Source organism: Bacillus rossius, chromosome 14 (genome assembly GCF_032445375.1).
Source record: "Bacillus rossius redtenbacheri isolate Brsri chromosome 14, Brsri_v3, whole genome shotgun sequence".
Classification (NCBI taxonomy): domain Eukaryota; kingdom Metazoa; phylum Arthropoda; class Insecta; order Phasmatodea; family Bacillidae; genus Bacillus; species Bacillus rossius.
In genome coordinates this window covers 18,585,144-18,606,664 of record NC_086341.1, presented here as the reverse complement: position 1 = coordinate 18,606,664, position 21,521 = coordinate 18,585,144, and the positions used below count along the sequence as shown (strand labels likewise).

The 21,521-nt window shown below is 36.9% G+C and overlaps 1 protein-coding gene across 1 annotated transcript in view; it reads right to left on the bottom strand.

Moving 5' to 3' along the window:
• Positions 1-17,679, bottom strand: part of LOC134538693 (uncharacterized) — a 30,544-nt gene extending 12,865 nt beyond the window's left edge. The window contains exon 1 of the mRNA XM_063380124.1: positions 17,626-17,679. The gene's annotated coding sequence lies outside the window, so the exon portion shown is untranslated. The remainder of the gene's footprint in view (positions 1-17,625) is intronic.
• Between the last annotated feature and the right edge of the window lie 3,842 nt (positions 17,680-21,521).

Genomic DNA, 21,521 nt, shown 5'->3' with positions numbered 1-21,521 from the left:
TGGCCAGTCAAGTCTATTCGGTGGCCAGTCAAGTCTATTCGGTGGCCAGTCAAGTCTATTCGGTGGCCAGTCAAGTCTATTCGGTGGCCAGTCAAGTCTATTCTGTGGCCAGTCAAGTCTATTCGGTGACCAGTCAAGTCTATTCTGTGGCCAGTCAAGTCTATTCGGTGACCAGTCAAGTCTATTCGGTGGCCAGTCAAGTCTATTCGGTGGCCAGTCAAGTCTATTCGGTGGCCAGTCAAGTCTATTCGGTGGCCAGTCAAGTCTATTCGGTGGCCAGTCAAGTCTATTCGGTGGCCAGTCAAGTCTATTCGGTGGCCAGTCAAGTCTATTCGGTGGCCAGTCAAGTCTATTCGGTGACCAGTCCAGTCTATTCTGTGGCCAGTCAAGTCTATTCGGTGGCCAGTCAAGTCTATTCGGTGGCCAGTCAAGTCTATTCGGTGGCCAGTCAAGTCTATTCGGTGGCCAGTCAAGTCTATTCGGTGGCCAGTCAAGTCTATTCGGTGGCCAGTCAAGTCTATTCGGTGACCAGTCAAGTCTATTCGGTGACCAGTCAAGTCTATTCGGTGGCCAGTCAAGTCTATTCGGTGGCCAGTCAAGTCTATTCGGTGACCAGTCAAGTCTATTCGGTGGCCAGTCAAGTCTATTCGGTGACCAGTCAAGTCTATTCAATGGCCAGTCAAGTCTATTCGGTGGCCAGTCAAGTACTCAAAGGCCAGTCAAATCTATTCAATGTCCAGACAAGTCGATTCGGTGGCCAGACAAGTCTATTCGGTGGCCAGTCAAGTACTCAAAGGCCAGTCAAATCTATTCAATGTCCAGACAAGTCGATTCGGTGGCCAGACAAGTTTATTCGGTGGCCAGTCAAGTCTATTCGGTGACCAGTCAAGTCTATTCGGTGGCCAGTCAAGTCTATTCGGTGGCCAGTCAAGTCTATTCGGTGGCCAGTCAAGTCTATTCAATGGCCAGTCAAGTCTATTCTGTGGCCAGTCAAGTCTATTCTGTGGCCAGTCAAGTCTATTCGGTGACCAGTCAAGTATATTCTGTGGCCAGTCAAGTCTATTCTGTGGCCAGTCAAGTCTATTCGGTGACCAGTCAAGTCTATTCTGTGGCCAGTCAAGTCTATTCTGTGGCCAGTCAAGTCTATTCGGTGACCAGTCAAGTCTATTCTGTGGCCAGTCAAGTCTATTCTGTGGCCAGTCAAGTCTATTCTGTGGCCAGTCAAGTCTATTCGGTGACCAGTCAAGTCTATTCGGTGACCAGTCAAGTCTATTCTGTGGCCAGTAAAGTTTATTCTGTGGCCAGTCAAGTCTATTCGGTGACCAGTCAAGTCTATTCGGTGACCAGTCAAGTCTATTCTGTGGCCAGTCAAGTCTATTCGGTGACCAGTCAAGTCTATTCGGTGGCCAGTCAAGTCTATTCGGTGGCCAGTCAAGTCTATTCTGTGGCCAGTCAAGTCTATTCGGTGGCCAGTCAAGTCTATTCGGTGACCAGTCAAGTCTATTCTGTGGCCAGTCAAGTCTATTCGGTGCACAGTCAAGTATATCCAGTGGCCGGGAACGCACGTTCAGTAGGTGGCAACACGCATCCAGGTAGTTGCTAGGCTTTAAATCTATTAAGGAGCCAGACATGTCATCGGCGGCCAGTTGCATTCAGTTGGTAGCCGACATGTCCACACCTTGTGTGAGTGTGTGTGTGTATGCGTGTGCCAACTGTTTTTGTTTTGCGAAACCGTCGGGAGGTCAAGTGTCACAACGTCGGCAACACGGGGACGCGAAAAGGCGGGACCTTCGACTCGAGATAAACCGGACTGAAGCCGCGAGAATTGTTTGTGCAATAAAAATAATTGAGGCGTTTGCGCTACGACCAGTCACGTGGGGGAATCAGAGAACAGAGAGAACGAATTTTTCCACTGTTTTTGTAAGATGTAATTGTTGTTTCAATAAAACTAAAAAAAAAAAAAAAAAAAAAAAATCCTAAAATAGCATTTGCACAACTAGCATTTGTACCTAACCTACAGTTTAAAAGATTTTAGACTATTTTAATAATTGGTTTATTAAACATAATAAAACGCAATTGTAAGAACTGTAAAACGCAATATTTTTTTTAAATCTACTTTTTTTTTGGATAACGAGTTGGTTATCTCGTATTATAATTTATGACAAAATTCGCAATGAAACCTTTCAATAAAACTCTTGTAAACAGAGAATTCTGTTGAAGATGCCCTGAATAAAGCACAATGACGCGATGGTCCCCTCTGAAGCATCATGGCGTATAACAGAGTGTGATTTTCAATGCCCGTCTACAATTGCAATGTCCTAAAACTGTGTCCGACGGGCATTGATCACTGATTGGCCCACGTGACCCTCTGACGTCATGCGAGGTGTGGGCGATGGTCCGAATCTCGTCGTTCCGAATACATTGGTCCTATTGAACCCTTTTATGTCCCAATCCGTGTCCTTTGGTAGCATAGAAACCCGATTGAAAAACAACATTCATGAAAACAATAAACAAAAAAATATCGAAAAACATTTATTGCGCTGTTGTGATTACCTTAAAATTCAAGACATCGGACATCACAATGATAGACTGTGAAGTTTTCCGTACGGAAATGTGACGTCCTTCACATTAGGATAAGTACACGGACCACCCACAGGTTGGACTGTTGTAGACGGGTTTTTAATGGGACGAGTGGGTGATACTTCGTCGCCTGAGAATTGGAGTGTTCTATGTCCATTGAAGTAGGAACTGAGATATAAGCATTTGAAAGTTCAAATAACTATGAATAGCATGACATAGAACACAATAATATTGGTCTTAAATTAAGAACAAACATTTTTATGTGCGTAGACGTGTGTGGATATAAGTAGTACAAATGAATACTAATATTAATTTCGTGTCCATAGCCTAAAAAAACCTAAAAAGTGGACATAGAACACTCCAATACTCAGGCGGCGACTTCTATAGCGTCTCTCATCCGTAAGTTTGCAGTGTGCACGTTAATTGCCATTTACTCTTTCTTTCCAACATACGATACCTGCCATTATTGCTGTCCTCTTTTCGATGTCCTCTGTTGCTCGGTATACGCCATGGAGCGCAAGTTTTAGACACAACTTTATATTGCAATGAATTTTTTTTTTTTTGAAAATGTATGAAACAACTCATTTTTTATCTAAAGTAAAAATTTGGAATGGTAATTTTGGGAATACATTTTTTTCTGTTGTATTTCATCAAGTTTATTATCTGGTAGCATTCAATTTTTACTTTAAAGAGACAAAGTCTAAACTGAAAGATGCCATCTTGGTTTAAACCACTTTACCCAAATTTTTAATATAATTTAATTTTTTTAAAACTCTGACTTTGTTTGGGCGTATCACATAACGTAACGGAATGCCCCGTTATTAATAATGACCGACCGCTGCAAATAGTTTATCTTGTGAAATAATAATTGATATTTAACATTATTTTTTTTTTATCTTTCAGAATGACTATAACTGCAATCATACTGTCAAACGACACCATTTTATTATCTTTGAAAAATTAACAAATAGTAATAATTGAAAAAAAAAATTGGTTGTCTGTAAAGTCGGTTTACGGACGATAGTTTAACGTGACAATGTCATAACAAAACATTGATGAAATGATTGCATACTTTTATGAATAAAATTGAATCATTTTTATTTTAATAATAAAAGAATCAATACTTTAAATTACACTAGTAATCAGATTTTTAAAATGCAAGAATAATTAACCTTTATTGCCGAAATTGTTGTTGTAATAAGGTATGAAAACCACATTAACTTTTCACTTCACTTTATAAACAGTCGACGAAACAGTTCACGTGTAGATGAATTGTAATTAATTTTAAAAACTGGCATTTAGCTATAAAGTTTAAATATAATTATGAACAAGTTTTCATATAAATAAAGTGTAATCAAATATCTATCATCAATTATATGAATCACCATAATTTTTTAGTCAATTGTAACATAACCTATTATACTGCACTCACCGACAGCGTAACGGAACACAGCGTAACGCAACAATGAGCGTAACGGGACACAGCGTAACGGGACAATTTTACGTGCGTGCAGCCGGCGTTCATCGATTTATTAGACGTTGTCACGTCAAAAAAGTTTAAGACCAATTAAAATTAACGACGGTATGCGGGCGCCAATTTCTCTGTACTGCAATTTAAGAGTGAGAGAGTTTTTAGACATTTAAATGATTTACGTCACGTTCTTCCTCGTCTTTTGAGAGTCATTTCCATTGAAGGCGACAAGAGCGAACAGACTCATAACTTGCATTGCTCACGATTTATGAGTCGGTGATCGGTACCACACACATTTTTATTTTCGGAGCTCCCGTCCGTCGAAAGCGTTCTTGCGCATAACTGCGTGACGTAAAAAAAAGAACGGAAATTTGATACATATACGTTTATTATTTCCGCGCCAGAGAGTTCCGGCTTGTTAACCGTTGAGGTCTGAGGCTGTGTGAAGCCTCACAGTATCGTATTGGCGCCTCCCCTCCCCACTTCTAAAAACGTTTCACAACATGTGAACCCTTGCAAGAACGCTAGTTAAGGCTCTGCTCCACCCATCATGCCGGTTTTTTTTTAAAAATCCAGTTCCAATTTTTTTTTAAATTAGAAAATGGGACCCTAGCAGTCCTAGTAAGTGTCAATGACGTTATAAGTCAAAGAAAAGATTTAATTGTAAATGTCTGCCTGCAATTTTGCAACTATGAAATAAATGGTAAAATATGTGGTTGCGGGAAAAATTAAAACTAAAAGTAATATGCAGTGCAGTGTTTATATAGTGAAACATCTTGTGGGAATTGCAATAGGACAAAAATAAATAATGACTTTAAAATGCTGTAACCTACATGGCGACTGAATTGGAACCTAAAGAATCGTAATAGTTCAATTTTATAACATATGTATTAATAAAATTACACAGTTATAAAATAACATGTAGTTTAACTCTTTTACAGGTAAATTAGGGTTGCATTTTGAAAGAAAAAAATATTACTTGTACACCTGTAATGTGAAATGCACCGCAATGTATGTAATTCCTAGTTTTATATATAATGAAAAACTGAACACACAGAGATATTATATTTTTCCTTGAAGATTGTAAACTCGAGATTAGAACGAGAAAAAACTTGCCGATGCTTATTTTTATTAGTAAACTAAACGTTAGAATCATTTAACACTGCAAACACGTCTTTAAGCTTGTGGAGTTATTTTGTAAGGTTCGGTTTTTTATATTATAGGCTAAAGAAAATGCACTTTTGAATGTGTAACTTTATGTTTAGTGCTTGTTTAAAATATTGTTACTTTTAAGTAACAACCAGCGTGAACTATGGTTTAAAAAAAATACAAAATGTTAGCTAAACAACATTATAAAGCAATAATACTATGGTCTCTGTAACAATAAAATTGTAATATGATTGGAAATATTATTTGGAAAAAATTTAATTTAATGGTTAGTTTTAAAAAATCAAAACTCTTAAAAGTAGTAATTATTATATTGAAATATATCTTAGAAGCCTAGATTTTAGATTTTGCATTATTAGGTAACCTTCTCTTTTTTTCTTTATAAATTTTGAAACTAAGTCCAACCTTATTTATTTTATAATTTACACAAGCACTTCGTAATGTAATGTAGGCTACTCCTACATGATAGTCTTCACAATGCAAATATATGGAAGAAAAAAAATAAACAGACATCCTATTATAGATCTCGGAATCAAACTTCTATGCTTGATTGATTGTTGACTGTTAGGTTTAGGGGGGGGGGGGGGGGAGGGGAAATCGGAAACTTTGCCAAGAGCCTTAAAACTCCCGGGCGGTGTGTCTAGCGAAGAACAGATACTATGCCGCCGGGAAACTGAAGCCTTTCGTGTGCGCTGCAAGCACGGAAAGAGTTGCGTAACGCTTACGTAACATCACGCTCTGCGACTAGAAGTAGTCGAACCCACTGCTGGGAAAAAAAATGCACCACATCACGAGACCCTTATTTTTGTACCCAAGAGTCAAAAGTGTCTTAAGTCCAATTTTTTTTTTTAATTCAAGCCATACGAGGCGATGACGTCATCAGGGAGGAACGGTAAAAGAAGCTTAACGACATACGTGTAACGATCAGGAATGGAGTGGTTGTTTCAGCAGATTTGCGTGGCTGCGGATACGTCAATTGCACACTAATCTGAAGCCTCTTAGTGCAATGAGAGCCTAAATTTTTAGTTTCACATTAATATGAAAACACGTAACTTACAGGTATATACCGTGTTATTGTACTGTACTTAACACCTAAGGCCCTTGAATCGCAAATATACGTTATATTTTTTTTTTCAGCAGTCATCTTACTTGCAGAAAAAACAATCACAGCAGCAGAAATGCCTGCAGTTCCGTTAGCGATCTTACGTGGCACTACAACCAGTCTGTGAAGTTTCACTTGTAACGCGCTTGTTGGTCATGCACCAATTTGTTTATTTTATTCGCAACGTTGTTTGAAGTAAAGAATTATTTTTTTATTGCATTGTGATGCTAAATACATACACGTGATTTTCAGTAAACTGGAAATGAATTATTTCGAAAGAGAACAATACGATACTAGAAAACGGAAATGGGTCACATCGATGAAATTGTTTCAGTTTATCGTTTGGTCGTGGGAATGTCTCTGAAATGTGACCAACTTGGCTTCTGCAGTTGTCGTATCGCGATATACGTCTGAAAAAAATTATTGTGATTCGGCTGTTATGTTTGTCTTGCACTGCGTGTTGAAATAACGTCACAGTCACGGAGGTATGAAGTTATGGAGTGGATGAGTGAAAACTTTTAACCACTTCATAACTGAAGTCAAAATGAGTATGACCCCCTGCCCGTCTTTCATGTCTGAATGACTTGATTTTTTTTTGTCATAATGAATTTTAACTCTTGATATTTATCTTAATCCTTGTTTAACTCGTTTCATTTCATGTTGGCTTTTTTTTTACGATTATTCTTAGAGAGTTCTTATAAAGCTATTAATCAAGTTTCCAGTATTAAGCTTTATGAACCTTAGATATATTTTGCTAACCAACGTGACTTCAATATTAGATTAATTGGCCACTCCATGGACTAATACCTCCATAGTTTTATCAGCAAAAAAATAATTTTACCAGCAAAATTTATTTAGGATAATTGCTCCAATATGATTCTTTGAACACAATAATTTCATCGGTGATAAAAATATGCTGTCCTTGGAAATTTATGAGCTTAGAAATTATTCTTGAAATACAAGAAAACCGAAATGGTAGCTAGCAGGGTGATTTATAAATTAACTTGTTATACTGCTGCAGTTCTGCACTATCCGGTTGACGTAACGTACAAACACTTGTAAATGTTTTAAATCATAATCTAGTGTTACGTTTAGGATAAACCATTTTCATTAATACATAGTTATATTTACATCCCACCCGCACCAGTTGAAATAGCGCTTGTATGTGGGAATGCTATGGTACGGGAATAATACATCCAAATATATACACGGTCGAAATAAAATAAAAAATTGTAGAAAAATTTTAATTGATAAGAGACCACGTTTGGATTGAGAATCAGATTTAAAAACTACTAACTGGCGACGGATAAAAAAAACAGTTATGTATCTGGAGATAAAGCTATTTACAGATATCACGTAGAATGTTTAATCTTAAAATAAAAAAAGGATCAGTGCAAAACTGATTGACTTTTAAATATGTTTGCCGTAGTTAAAGTATCTTTTGTTGTTAAGTTTGACGCATTTGTTGGCAATGAAGTACGGAAATACAGACCAAAAACTAATCAGGAATTTTCGGGAAAGTTCTGGAAATGACCCAGAGTTTGCATGGGACTGGTTTCAAGAAACCAGGGAAGGTCTAATTAGGATTCGAACCAGGAGCCTTCGAATGCGAGTCGAGTGCTTTACCACTTTTTTTTTTAATGCTTGGATCGTTGTTAAATTTCCGTCACCAACGAGAACCAACCATAACCTCTTCATCGGATTGTTATCGGCAGTTTTAATACGTTGTTTCATTTACTTTGATTTTATTTTTGGAGAGTAACTTTTTTTAACAGCAGTTAGCGTAGGTCAAGGCGATGACTTGATGGAGCATAACGAGAAGTGCAACAGTCAGGGATAGAGTACTCGATGGCGCAGAGACGGGGAGCGCTAGTTGAGCGATCTCTCTTTATTGTGTACTTTGGTGATCAGTTTTATCTTCAAGTGCGAAGTTTCACTTCAAAAGCGCGTGGCGGCCCACGCAATACATTTCTTTGTGTGCAACATCTCGGCTCTCGGGGTACGGCGTTTGGTAGGCGTAATGGGACGGAAATGCGTAACCACGGTGCTGCCATCTGTGGCGAATGGCGCGAACAAAAATTCTTCGCAAAGCCAAAGGGAAAACTTTAAAACTATCAACTGTTAAATTAATTTTAACAAGATATGCAGTATTTTAATAATAGTGTTTAATATTATTTTCATGATGATTTTTTTTTTTCGCTTTTATCGGAGCCGTTTTATTATATAGTTTAAAATTTCGGTCTGCTAATCAAATGATTCAATAGTCGACGTAGTTGCTCCGGTAACGAATTCTGGCGGTGGGTGAGGAAACTACGTGTGGTTCGCGTCCGGAAATGTAGTTGAAAACACAATTTGCGTATGTTCGTCACGCTTGGCATTATTTTTTAATAATTCTGCGTTTTAATTTAGTGTCCCGAGTTTTCGTATTATGAGTGTATTTGCAACATGAGAACACGCGAAATTGCTGGTTATCGAGGTTGGACGTTACACATCTCTGCCGAGTACTGAAAGCGTTCGATAGCGTTCGAATTACTTCCCGCCACTTACTTTTATTATGATTTTTTGATTGGCCGTGTTTCGCATGGGCTGAAAGCGGGATTGATTGATTGATGAATTATACGAAGGTGTCGCTGATGGGGCTCGCTAGTTCCGCAAGGTAAAAAAAAATAAAGTCAACTAACTGGTTTGAAAAGTTTTAAATCACCGCGCGATCCATGTCGGTTCGTTGCGCCGCCGCAGGCGCGGGGAATAAAACCAAAGATAACCAAAGAAAACCAAAGATAACCCATCAACCGGTTCAGTACGATTATTCCGTTACTCAGCTGTGATGAATAACACCGCTTCATGACGGGGAACAAAAGCATGGGTGCTTGTCAGCCAGGCGCAATGGAAGTGAAACTTCGCAGATAAAAGGGATAGGTAGAGTTAAAACTACTCTAATATTAGAAAAGCGTAATGATGCGTCGAAAATTAGACCTTTATTTACTAGGGTCCGTCCATGTCTTCCAAATGGAATCTCCAAGAATATGACGGGTTTCAGGTTTGCAAATTACGAGTTGCAAAATTACGCTAAAGCATGCTAAAGTACGAGAATGTAAATAAACGATTTCAAAAGTATTGGAAAATTACATACGTAGTCATAAGCCAGCTGTAAAAATGTTTCAATTCGAAACTATTTTTTTTTAAACACTGCTTCTATCAAGCAATACTCGTTACATACTTTACACACTTTGACTCCGTTAACCACACTGTAATTTTTTTGTAAGTGGAACAGAAATGATCATGTAAATTACAGATGTTTGTAAATTCGTCAGTTAACATGAAAACAACCGTATCACTACACAAAATAGTGTTCGGCAGTAATACTGGGTTCGGATTCTTACCCGGGAATTTATGCTTTGTGTTGTCACAGTTCCTCCAATAGTTAAAAGTTATTTGTAAACCGTTCCCTGAATAGCTTTCGATTATTTACTGCGCACAATTCTAACAAGCATAATAAAACAAAATAATTTCAAATCATCAAATAGTCTATTATATATTTTTATTTATTCAAGAAATGATTCTTGAATGAAAAATCAACTAAAATATAAAATTATGCTCCAATTTTCGTAAGAAATACTCAGTAATTATCTCGAAGAACATATTTCATATATGCAAAACAAGCCATCCATGTGATGTACAAAGTTACAAAATCTTTCTCGTTGTATTACAAACAATTACTTGGCAACTGGCATTCAGAGGATTCTTTTGTGAATGAACTTACCTGTTTTATTTATTTTAATTGGGATTTTAACTCATCCAACTTTAAGCCAGTATGAAGTCGGTACAGTGTTTGTTTAATGTATTATTATACATTTTTTGGTGCTATTGTATTCTGTGTAATTATTTTTTTTTTTAACTCAGTACTCTTAAAAATCAGAGTAAAACTAGTTATGATAATGACTTTTCAAGACGTCAGAAATGCGTTATAATAGCCGTTTAAGGGGACTATTATTTTATTTTTTTAATATATTTGATCAATGAGAGTTGCTAATTTCTTGTAACAGGTTATACACTTCATGCAATTATCCAGTATACATTTCAAAACATTGGGTCGTCTCAGATAATTACAGCCGCGAAAGAGATTCAAAATGCACATACAGAAGATTTATTTAGCAGGAACTCTCTGAATTTATCTGCGAAGTTTATAATAATTACTTGTACTGCCGAAGAATGTTCACAATGTATTTTGGGTAGTTAATTGCGCAAAAAAAAGTAAATGTGTTTTTTATCACTCTTGTTAAAGTGAGTCAACTCGAACCGTCCTTTGACGTCCAGTGCGTAGAAGAGATCCAGTTGAAGCACGATGGACTGAATTGGTGTCGGTAGCTTGTGTGATTCTGTCCTGAAGCAGCATCGGAATTGATGTCGCGCAGGTTCAACTTGCAAGACCCGTAAGGGCTGGAAGCAATTGCGTGGCACTCCCACTGTCCAAACGCGGCTCCAGAAGGAAAAAAGGGGGTGGGTGTGGCAATACAACCCCCCCCCCCTTTTTTTTACCTCCAATGGTAAGTCCAAAATTTCGAAGAAAAAAAGTCCCTTAAACGGCTACTTTAACTCATTTCTGACGTCCTGGAAAGTCATCGACATGACTAGGTTTTATGTTGTTTTTGAAGAGTACTAAATGTTAAAAAAATTAAAGTATAAGTGAAGTAGTTAAAGTAAAATACTTTTTTTATAAGAAAAGAAACTCAAACCGATATATCAGGTCAGGTGCAGACGGGAGTAGACTACCTATCTCCACACATTTTTTTTTAGTTTTGGGAGTGGTTTATGGGTTGTCAAAAAAAGGGGGGGATAATGGCACAATGGTCCCTATTTTGCTTCCACGATTTCGTGTTTCGCCCATTATTTTAAATATATTTTAATATAGCTATCGTATATTATGTAATTGTATTTATTCAATGGTTTTTAGAAACTTAAAATAAAATTTTTATGTAACCACAACATGAACTAAAAGCATATTACCGTGTTTTGTACAGTTTTAAGTTAATCATTTGTGTATTTCCTGTATTACATTTGGACTTCCCCAAAACCCTGAAAGACTTAATTTTGTAGGATAATAAGTCAATCGCCCTTATCATGCTGGCAGGAAATGAGGTAAAATAGTCAAGATGCTTACTACCTCATTTTGATTCTGGTGCTACTGAAATGTTATATTTATTTTTTTAGTTCGCATTGGAGAAAGCTTCAATGGAATTTAACAGTGCCATAAACAAATTTTCTATTGAAATGAAACTGACCCACGTACTCTCGTACCTCAAGTCGTTCAGGACATGTAGGCCTGACCTACGCGTTTGGCGGAAAGATATTCAGTAAGCATAAATAGGAAATGAAAAAAAGTGTTTGCGAAATAAATATCAAACAATTTAGAATCAACCTATGCTTTATAAGCACATGCCATATTTGATTTTAAAGATAAGATAATGTCTAAAAGTCATGAGTATTTCGCGGATGTAGTTTCAGTAGACTAGATTCAACCTGCCTCTATAATATGAAAACAAGTCTTTTTCAGCGTGCTTATTGGTCGATGACAAGTTCACTTTTCTTTTGTTTATGATTGGCCCAAGGTCGAAGAAGGGCGTTGTCAAGATCAACGTGAAGCAGTAGGCTATGAGTTTTTAAAATCTACTTTTGTGACCCAGTGAATTCGTGAAATAATCATTGCTTGCGATACAGTTTTCATGTCACATTTTCTTGCCTCACAATGAACTGAACGTAGATTAGGAAACTTGTTGGATTCAGTGTCCCTGTATTGCTTTGAAACTATTTTAATATTAGTAATTATCTGCGTGAAATACTTGGCTATTTGAACCTCCGGAGTTTAAACCTTGGAGACAAACGAAGATTAAAAAAAAAAATTAGTAATACACTATATATTCTCTATCGTAACTAGAGAACGGAAAAATTCTCACAGTCGTTTCGTGACATTTCGTGACAGTCTTTAACATTCACACAACTATACTTCCTTTTCAGCTGCTCATGTCATTGGCTCACAGTTTATTTTTAAAGTACTCTGGGCCCATAATAAAACCTTCATCAAAAGAAGTATGAAATCATAGGGTACCTAGTTGTAATTTCTCTCAAGTTGGCACCCAACCTACAGGTGACTATTGGACATGCATGTAAGGATTTGTTGAGTCTATCCTGGAGGTCATTGAAAGCGCGATATTTTCCGTTACCTATTCATAACAAAACTCTATAAATATAATTTAAAATATAATATAAATATAATATATAAATATAATGTAATATTAATATAATAAATGTAATTTAAATATAATATAATAATTATAATATAATATATAAATATAATTAAAAATTTAAATATAAAACAGTTCTAAATATCCGAGTTGGCGAGGATTGAACCCTCGTACAGAATAGCACAGGGACCTATACTTATAGCTTGCACATGACTACAGGACACGTAACATTCCCGTTTGTTGCATAATAGCGGGCGGTGGCTGTCGATGGGTTGGCTAAGGGTGGGGGAGGGGGCAAGGGAGGGGAGGATTCCGTCACGTGAAGTTAACTTCACGTGATCATGTTTGCGAACGTGCGTACGTGTCAAGAGTGCTGTCAGCTGCATAGTTGTTAAAAGCTAACGACCGATTAAATTTACTCGCGTGACGCAGGTATTCTTTTAAAAATAGCTTTTCACGGTCACCTGGCCGTTGAAACACGCAATTAATAGACAGTTTATCAAGAACGATAAATACTTACATATTGTATTAAAAAACAAGACAAGTCTGGATACCCCAATTTTTCCTACCATATGGGAATAATTCCAGTTCCTACGAAGCCTTAATTTTTAAATCCGGTTTTTTTTTTGCATAATAAGATATAAATAAAAGCCAAACAATAGTTCTGGTTACATAACAGTTCGATATATAAATTAATAATTTCAAACATTTAATCTTCTCAGGATGACATTAGTTGAATACTAATAAAATTATCCTCGGATCTTGACTGATGAAGATAAAAAGTAATGTTCTATGCATTGTCTATCCATGAAATAAAATAAAAATACATACCCCAAGTTTTACACCAATATAAAGAACACACAAAATGCTATCGTCTCAAGTTTTAACATTGTAACAGATCGGAAATTTTTTTTGGTGTTTTACTAATACCTCCGATACAAGTAACGTGTATATTGGTAATTGTAATTTGTTTTTAACTATTAATTCGCTCAACGATAGCGCGCCAGCTCTAGACACATGTCAAATAAGCGCCGGAAAATTCTGTAAAACATATTAATTTAAATCTTGAAAATAATGTATCGCTATGTGCACTGTATTTTTTTTAATGGAACAGAATATATTCATGTAAAATTACAGATATTTGTAAATTTGTAAATTTACATGAAAACAACTGTGTCACTACAAAACATTGTTCGCAGAAATACTGCAGATTAGTACCTGGGCATTCATGCTTTGTGTTGTCCCAGTACCTCCAATAGTTAACAGTTATTTACAAATCGTTCCCTGGATAGTTTTACACTACTAACTGCGCACATTAATAAGCACAATCAAGCAAATTTAAATCCACGTATTGAATATTCGTTTATCTTTTTCGTTATTTAAAAAAAATTAATGCATGTATGAAACATCTATTAAAATATTAAAATATGAAAATATGGGGCGATTTTCGTAAGAAATGCTCAGTAATATCTCGAAATACGTATTTCATATATGTAAAAATAAGTATAACCATGTGTTGTATAAAGTTACAATATCTTTCCTGTAGTATAATGAACTATTTATTGGCAACTGGTTTCCAAAGGAACCTATTGTTAATGTACAGAAAATCTTGTTCCTGTGTGGGAAAAACTTTTTCTCAGTTATTTTGCACCTTAATCACGGCTGCTATCGTGTTCATAGCATTTACTTGTTCTGTCAGATGCCATAGAACATCTCGTGATGCAGTTGTGATTTCGCAAGTCTTTTCCCTGTGGAGCGAGATGAAGAAGACGTCTCGGGTTCGAACCTGGGTTTGTAAAAGGTTCACCGAAATCGCTCCAGAAAAAAAAACTATCGCCTGGTTCCTTACTATCGGTCGTGTGTTTCCGTCTATAATATACCTACTGGCTGTCGATTGGAATATGAGCAAATTTCGATTCATAATCAAAGTTAGTCCATCTCAGAACAAACTCAAGCACAAATGAAACACAAGCATGGTATGTAGGTTAGCTGTGTTTTCAAACTTAATAGTTGAGAAAGGAGGCAGCCACTTTTACGTATGCTATTCATGTAAAATTTATTTATTGTACAAAATATTCAAATGGCACGTCGTAATATAATCCGTGCACGCAGGATATTCAGTTGGCTCAATTTCCCAGTGGAGTTTTAATAACTCGTTTTTGACAGTTGTAATAACGGTCCCAGATTCAAAACTTTTAAGCCGAAGCTTCCGGGAGAAGCCCGTTAGAGAAACGACGCACTTAATTTCGCTTCAAACCGGTATTTTATCAGCAAAAACTTATTCAGATATGGTTTTAGACTTGTATGAAAATTATATTCTTCGATGACTGAAGGAAATATTTATTCAGAGTGTCGTTGGATGGCGGTAAAAAATAAATCTTATGCATTTTTTTTTTACCTTTCGATACATTTTTTCATCACAAATATCCCTGGGAAAATGAGGCAAACATCTTTATTAACATTCATAAATGATTTTTTTCTTTTAAAAAAAAAAACTTGTTTTCAAATTCAGTGTTTGTTAAATATTGGACTTTACTTCATACGCCGTTTCGTAGTTCAAAACGTTCAAAGCCATAGATAATTGAGAAATATTTTAGTGACGTAAGAGTAGGCGGGAGTCCCCACGTGACTTTGAAACAGCGACGATTACCACAAGGTCGACTATGAAGCTTCCACCGAGCGCATCTTCGCCTTTGTGGACCAACTATCGCACACACGCCGTTCTTACGCGATTACTTTTGAAATTAAATCATGAGAATGAGATATATAGCAGTTTCTTTTTAGCTAGGTACATAATGGTCGTGAAGTTTCGTAATTCATAGTTATGCGTAGTTCTTACCTCCTCCCTTACACAACCAAAAAACGCTTAAAAAATAAATTTAAAAACTGTTATTTTCACAAAACTGTTTCAAAATTGGTTCCGACAAAATAAACACATGCATCCACAATATCACGCTTATCCAATTTTCACGATGATACTTATAAACGTTGCTCAGCTACGATGTTAAATTCTTTGATGATAAGCCAATTAAGATGTTAGTAATTGGGACAACAGAAGTTCATTTGTGGGCTTTCCCTTCTCACCCCCCCCCCCCTCCACAAGTATGGATAAACAGTAAAATTTAAAACTGGTGAGTGACCACTACGCAGGCAATTTATCAGACGAAAATTTTAACCACACATATTTGCCTGACGTTTGAAAAATAGCACACGACGAAATTTGCTGCAAAGCACAACTTAATAAGAGATTTTAAAGACTGAAGCCAAATACAATATGCAGAGTTAACGAATCAGCGATGCAGGGTTAAGCCTTTATATAGGACAATTTCATCTAAAAATTCCCTGACTACCATATTTTTTGGTGTTTCTAGAAACAAAAAACACCCTGACTACCACATTTCCTGGGGTGTTTCTAGAAACAAAAAACACCCTGACTACCACATTTCCTGTGATGTTTCTAGAAACAAAAACTTCCCTGACTACCACATTTCCTGTGGTGTTTCTAGAAACAAAAATTTCCCTGACTACCACATTTCCTGGTGTTTTTAGAAACAAAAAATTCTCTGACTACCACCTTTTCTTGTGTTTCTAGAAACAAAAAATCCCTGAATTTTTTTCTCACGCTGGACGTGTTGGGTATTGTCAAAAATAAATAAATAAATCGCACAGGCATCAGACGAACGGTATCCCCAATATGAAAATAGGCTTCTAATGCCCGTTCCATTACGCCGGTTCGCCTAAACGAATACGTAAACCGAAGAATCGGAGTACATACGATTGCACGCATTCGTACACGCTCACGCAATGACCCAGATCTCCGCGCGACCAATTGAAGCCGAGTATTTGGCAGTGGTGTTCGCCGTGTTTTGAATGCGTTAAAAACAAAATTGTTTCAACTACAATTTCTATAATTTCTTTCTGGTTAATTTTTTTTCTATACACTTAAATCCCGATAGTTTAGTGTTCTTTCACATCTCAAGTTTAAAAAAAAAAAAAAAAATTAACGTTTCGTTACCGTGCTGTTCAAACTCATTGTTCGTCCTTGTCTATTCGCAGGAAGTCGAGAAGTCTGGGAGTCCCGGCGACGCAGATTCGTAAGAAATGGCTCTACCCCTGAGGGGATGATAAAATTTAAAAAAAAAAAAATTGCTCATAACATATTTTTTTTCAAATGATATTTTCTTTACGATTTTTAGAGTCTGTTGTTGAACACAAACCTTTTGATTTCTGTACAAAATCAGTCTAAGATCCTTAAGATTCTTGTTTACGTTATGTGTTTCAGTAGAATCGTGTGCGTGCAAATTGATAAAAACAAAAGTATCGAAAGGAATTGGTTTTCGATGACGTTGTGTTTTTCCCCGCGATTCGCAGATAAATTTACGAGATGGGAAAAAAAAAGTTTTTTAAGTGTCAGTATGTGTCTTATTTTAACTTTTTTTTTTTTTAAATAATAAGGATCTCTGGCTTTCGAGGCCATTGTGCTGTGGAGTTGTAGCCGCGTCGAAGGCGAACTTTTCACCGTCGTTTCAGTTCGAACTTGCAGTCACTATCGTCAGGGTAGCATTTACCTACTCCGAGCTACTTCATTCCCGCGAGGAAGGGAGGGGGTCGTGGGGCGACAGGAAGTTTTTTCCGCGCCAAATAAACTGCTGGTGTTGCCAGCGCTACCTAGCGACGTATTCTATACACTACTCTGAGAGCAAAGCCGTGGTACTCATTCCATGGAGTGTATACGAAAATATGGCAGTTTTCCCCCCTTGTCCTTTTTAACTTATGGTAGTTTTCCAATATGGTACTTTTTTCCCCCTGTTTCGAAAAGGCCAAGGGGAAAACTGCCATTATGGTAGTTTTCCAATATGGTACTTTTCCCCCCTGTTTCGAAAAGGCCAAGGGGAAAACTCCCATTATGGTAGTTTTCCAATATGTTACTTTTCCCCCCCTGTTTCGAAAAGGCCAAGGGGAAAACCTCCATTATGGTAGTTTTCCATTATGGTACTTTTCCGCGCCTCCGCCTGCAGGATAAAAAAAAAGGCGGGGGGTGGGGGGTGGGGGGTTGGCCTTACCTCGGTCGGACTGTAGTTTCCGGGAGCGGCTCCTGTCGGCGAAGCGGTCACCGCAGTTCTGCCCGAGCCGGGCCGCGGACGGGGCAGATAAGCCCGCCGGTCGTCGAGTCGCGTGACGCAACAGCGCGCCGCCGTCGCAGTCGACGTCGACGGCACACGGCCTCCGGGGGCCTTGCACAAGCCCCCTGCGTCCTCCGTGGGGCGCCCGTGACGTCGGAGGGGCGTTCCTCCCTCTCCCTCCTTCTTATCCCCCCACCCCTCCCATCCGTGCCCGGCGTCAGATTCCGACGTTGCCAGACGTACCGCGATATCCGCGCCACTGCCGAGCTTCTGGTGCTCGCCGACACTTTACATCACCCGTTTGTACTTCGGAAACCGTCCTCTACGATATATATATATATATAATTATATATATATATAAATAATTATATATGTGTGTTTTTTTTTTATTTTTGCAAAATTATGAATTATTTTTTGTCGCACTTACCCGGAATATTTTGACCGATAATTTTAAAATTTTATTCATGTTTTTGACAGGAATATGTTGACGGATAATTAAAAATTCGATTGGTGTAATTTTACACGTTTGGAAAATATGATCAAATATTCGACAGTATTGAACATGATTTTTGTTTTATCACGCATGTTAATCTGCTGATTCAAGGAATGGTTTGCGTACAACTTGAACTGACGTATATAGGTACTGGGGCAAAAAAAAAAAAACGAAGCGTATATATGCCCGGGCAAACAATCCGAACTATAAGTATCTGTAATTTTGCGTGAATATTTCAGTTCCGTTTATATGTAAAAATAAAAAATAAAAAGCTGTGCATTTAGTCGATATAACTGGTTAGGAGCTTTTTCTCCCCTGGCAGAAAATCAAAACGTAAATCAAACAAGCCCACGGCCGCTCACAGATGTAATGTACGGCGCGAATTGTCTCACTGAGAATTTTTTTTGGTGTGAATTGAATAAAAAGCGTGGAGGGGGGGGGGGGGGGGGTGTATGTTAAATTGATTAACGCAAAATGTAAAAAAAAAATATTAGTTGACGTTAATTTCCTCGTTATTGTAATGTTTTGCTTAATATTTGATGTTATATTTGCATTAAACCACGATTTCGATCCAAAAAAAAATTCAAAACTTTTCCTGGGTGCAGACACATTTTATCGTGTATAGTGCTTGGGGGTGATTTTCGGTGAAAATCACGGAGAACCTGAAATTGGGGGTGGCCAGTACGGAGATCGAACCGATGTCCTCCGGGAAAAAAAAAAGTGATTCCAGTGTATTGACACTTGACGTCTTAAAAGTTGTTACCGGTTGTCTTTTCGAAAGACGGCTTTAGTTTTTTTTTTAGTTGCCTGCCGTTACGAACCTCTTCGACCGCAAGAAACATTACGTATCCCGACACACAACAACAACAACAACAACAACAACAACAACAACAACAACAACAACAACAACACTACAGGCGATGCCTAACAGAACCGTCTAGCTGACGAGAAACGGACGTTACAAACATAGAGCTGAATAATGGACAGGTACTAAAAAAATACCACCAGGTAGTGGGATGTATAAAAAAACCGCAGACCACAGGAAATTCAAAATTCAAAAGATAAAAAAAAAAAATTGTTTGTCTGTAAAGTCGGTTTACGGACGATAGTTTAACGTGACAACGTCATAACAAAACATTGATGAAATGATTGCATACTTTTATGAATAAAATTGAATTATTTTTTATTGAATTATCACTATTTTGTATGGATACAAAGAAGGAGTGAAATTAAATCTACAATTTCATTGATAAATTTACTTTTATTTGCACTCACTTATTCAAATATGTTTATTACTTTAACGAAGAGATTATCTTAACTATAACTTTTATACATGTTTGCTATTTAACTTCTTTCAATCTGTGTTATTGTGCTAAGGATAGGACGATGATAGGAAAAGTAGGAAACGAATGGGAGTGTTTCAAGTTTAATGTGCCTCGAGAAAGTCAAATAGATGGTTGTTCCAATCGAGTGGAAGAGAGATAGATGCGGCGCAAGCGTACAATGAGCGTAACGGGACAATGAGTCATCCTTTTTCGTGCGTGCAGCCGGCGTTCATCGATTTATTAGACGTTGTCACGTCATAAAGTGAGCGAGTATTTCAGTACTCGCCAGTGATGTATTTAACATCTGACCTCGGCAGCGTGCAAAGTAATGTGATCTCATGTTGCAGATACACTTATAACACTAAACTCGGACACGAAATTTAACGTGGAATTCTTTAAAATAATGCCCAGCACGATAAATACTCTAAAATTGTGTTTTAAACTACATCTCCTTGACGCGAATCACACGTAGTTTCCGCACCCGCCGCTAGAATTCGCTGCCGGAGCAGCTACGTTGTCTATCGTATAATTCGGTTTGCAGAACGAAATTATAAACTACATAGTGAAACGGCTCCGATAAAAGCGAAAAAGACCTAAAAAGAAAACTCCAGCACTATTATAAAACACCAAGGACGCTTTAACACTTTAAATAAGCAAAGTCGAGCTCCTTACTTAGTCACAGGCTAAAAGCGGTCTTTATTATGGGGTGTTAAATCCTTAAGTTGATAAATATAATCACACATAGTTGCTCTATACAAAACCGTCAATATTTATGTTATTCTATTACTATATTGTATCTACTGTATTCGAACATATCACAAACACCACCAAAACCTTAAAGTATTCTTAGCTTCTAAATATTGGTTTTAGGGAAAACTGGAAAAATATTTTCCCGTTTTAAAACCGAATTTTTGTTTGTTAAAAATAAATACTTATGTCACTTTTGCACTGGAGTGTTTCATTGGCTCATTTAAATTCTCAAATGTGCGTATGCCATTTTTCCTTTGCTTCTAAAAACATTTTATAGAATTATTTATTTTCGAATCTTAAAATGGCTCTAATGTTTTAAGTATTAATTTGAAGGAAAAGCGGTGATTTTTTTACACCCTTCTAAAAACCAAACTATATTTATGTTTAACAAGTTGGTAATATTGATATCTCGAAATATAATTGAATGGCGCGCGCTTCTCCCTACTTCCTGTTACACCTTTCCGTTCCTCGACTCTTTGCATTCACGAAATTACTCCCACCAAATGCCGTATACCGAGAGCCTAGATGTTACATATCAAAAATATGTTTGTTTTTCAGTTAACAGGTCAGGTACTTCATAAACCTGTATGTGGAAATCAAAAGGGCCAAAAACTATTTTAACCTAATGTCACTCTTTGCCGTATGGTTGGGTCGTATCAAAAAATTGTTCCAAGCGAAAGTTTTAAATAATATTTAGAAGGCTTACAATCATTTCGAACGAATTTTGTACTCTGCCAACCTTTATTTTTTCTATCCCTTATGCTAATGTTAAGCGTTTTCGAAAAAGTACTTATAAATTTTCAACAAATCTTTTCGGTACTACTGTTAGTAGGTATATTAAACCTAACCGGATCTTTTACTTTTATTTTAAGGGAGTTTTATTGTCATTTCACTTTTTTGAAAGCTTAAAATTGTCTATTTATTCTACACTCTATTCCGATTTTGACTATTAATTATCTTGATTCGATACTTTCCATCTCTATATTATATGTGTAATTGTGGAAGTTATTTATGCAAAATTATTGAAGTTATCGTGTTTATTAAAAAGTGATTTATATATAAAATATTTAGTTGACGATTGTTTTGGTGTCTAGGAACCACGAAACAAATAATTAGGGAAAAAATACGTTTCTGAAAGTTGCATCACGGTATTCATATAATTTACCCAAATTAAAATGACTATAAAATACTACGAGGAACTCAACTAAAATATCTGAAAATTCAGAAAATTAAAATAGGAGTGAAAACATTAGTAAAACCTGTTCGAA